The sequence below is a fragment of the Cryptomeria japonica genome, chromosome 10 (assembly GCF_030272615.1).
Source record: "Cryptomeria japonica chromosome 10, Sugi_1.0, whole genome shotgun sequence".
Classification (NCBI taxonomy): Eukaryota; Viridiplantae; Streptophyta; class Pinopsida; order Cupressales; family Cupressaceae; genus Cryptomeria; species Cryptomeria japonica.
In genome coordinates, this window is record NC_081414.1 from 702,983,679 (window position 1) to 702,986,359 (window position 2,681).

Below are 2,681 nucleotides of genomic sequence, written 5' to 3' on the forward strand. Positions count from 1 at the left end.
TAATAGCTTGAGGAAGATCTTGACATTGGTAGAGATGGAAAACTTGAAGAAACAATTTGAAATAGCTCTTTCAGACTATGCTGCAGAAAAGTTGAAGAATATCAAACTTGAAGATGATCTGAAGGCTGCTTAGGACATTATTCAAGTGCTTCAAGAAAATCTTACCATTGCAAGAAATAAGAGAAGAGAACTTTGTGAAAAGATGCAGAATGAGAATGATGAAAAGGAAACTCTTAATGATCTGGTAAACAAGCTAAGACAAGAAATCAACACAACATAGAATGAGATGCAGGATATGACTATGAGATTTTGTAAAGAAATTGAAGATAGGAAGAAGAATGAAGAAGACTTGGCCAGAAGACTAAATGATGCTAGAAATGAGAACACAAGACTTAGTCATGAAGATGATATGTTGAAGATAGATTTAATGCACACACAAAATGATAGAACTAAACTCATAAGACAGAAAGGAATCTTGGAAAGTGAACTAACTACTGCAAATCATCACAAAGAAAAATTCAAGAAAAGTTCAGAAGAACTTGGTGACATGTTGAAGAATCAGAAACCTAATGGTGATACAAATGGGCTTGGCTTTGAAGTTGGTGAAAGCTCTGGTACTGCAAATAATCATGATCATAGCAAACTGGTAAGACAACCTACTACTTACAAATTTAATGGCAAATACTTTAACTGTAACAAGTATGGTCATAGAGAAAATCAGTGTAGATCTAGAAATTATCAAAACACTAATACACCCATTGGTCAATGTTTTAAATGCAACAAAGTTGGTCATAATTCAAAAAATTGTAGAATGAATGTAAGATGTTATGTTTATGGAAGATTTGGGAATTTATCTAATCAATGTAGAACACATACCGACATAGGATATGGAAAATCTATTTAGAAAAACAATGTGACTTGTTATGCCTGTAACAAGATTGGACACATTACTAAATTTTGTAGAAGCAAAACCTCACCGACAAATAACAAAGGTCCTAGTTTGAAAGGAATAGAAAAGGTTGAAGAGGTAAAGCAAGAATTCTCAAAACAATGGATTAGAAAGTCAGATTAGAATGTTGATGTGAATACTCCTCCACTGGCAGAACAAAGTAACACTCCACCGGCAGGAGACTCTTCATCTAACTGAAGGAAAATCCTTTGAGGGTTTAGCAACTAAATGAGAAACATGCTATTATTCCCTCAGTTGATGGTAAGAAGTTGAAATTACTTCTATATCGGTAGATAAGTTAAGTCATTACTTAACCGACAAGCATTAAATGTGGTAGTTGGAGATAATGACATTATAAAGCAAGTGTTTTGGCTCCATTTTCATTCACCGAGCATTCAAACTTTCAAGAGCGCAAAAATTTCCGAGCAAAGGCACCCTTAGTGAAGCAATTCATCAAGCAATCATTCCTTAAGGCAGATAAAGGTATTTATAACCATGGCTTCTTCATCTACTCCTGAATTCATTGCAAACCCTACTGTTGTTGAGGTAGTTAAGCACCCTATACCCATCTTCAAACTAGTTTCCAAAATTGCTAAGAAAGATGATAACATTGGTGCATTCTCTAAAATCCCTAAGGGAGTAGTTTATGCCGAAGACCCTAGAATGTATATACATTGTCATATAGAGGAATTGGGTGATGATGAAATTATAAACATGTATAAATCTATAATTTATGTTGAATCCGAAAATGTCAAAACTGAACACAAGATAATAGAAACCCTAGGTTTTATAGAAATTATTAGTATCCCATATTTTCCCAAGGATATCCTAAGAATTGTGCTAAGCAGGGTTCATGGTGAATTCTTTTGCCTGGACTCTATTCACAAGATTACTAAGGAAGCTATCAAAGCTGTAATAGGGTTACCTTCCACCGGTAACAAACTTGACAAAACCAAGAGAGTCTCAAATGACATCGTGATAGACCTAACTGGTGCAACATTTGACAAGAGATCACTAAGGGTAAATGATGTAACATATATCAATGCCAAATTTATCAGTATGATCTTAGGCTACAAAACTACACATGCAAATAGGTTAAACTCAGTCTCTAGCCTATGCATTAAAAGTGCCTATGATATGGTAAAAAGATGATGCAAGAATAGATGTGTGTGAATGGCTTAAAGATGAACTGGTTGATAATTTGAGAAAGATAAAGAAAGACAAAAAGGGAACATCCAGATTTGGAAACCTACTTGTTTTTTTGATGCTATGCATAACCAAACAAGTACCCGGTATTGGTATTAGAAATTTTGGTTTTGATATACCGGTAGGCAAACAATTGTTAGATTTACTGAACAACATGGGAGAGAATAGGGAAAATAACATAAATGAGTATTTTCAGGCATTGAAGGCTCGAATGAAAACTAGAGTTAGATTGTCACAAGCAATTGTGGACAAATATAAGGATCAAATTTGGATGGAGGCAATTATTCCTAGAACCATCTGGGTAACTAAAATGGGGTATGAAACTAATGACAACATAATAGAAACTTATGTAAAATCCCTCCTAGAAGCTCCAAAGGAACTTGAAGATTTTTTTTTAATAGAAAGCCAAATTCAATCAAGAAAAAGGGTTAAGAAGGTTGAGGCAACTGTTAGAAAAGGAACCCAATAGGCAAAAGCTACCAAGGAAGATGTATTAAGACAAACCGGTATTAAGGAGAGTGAACTG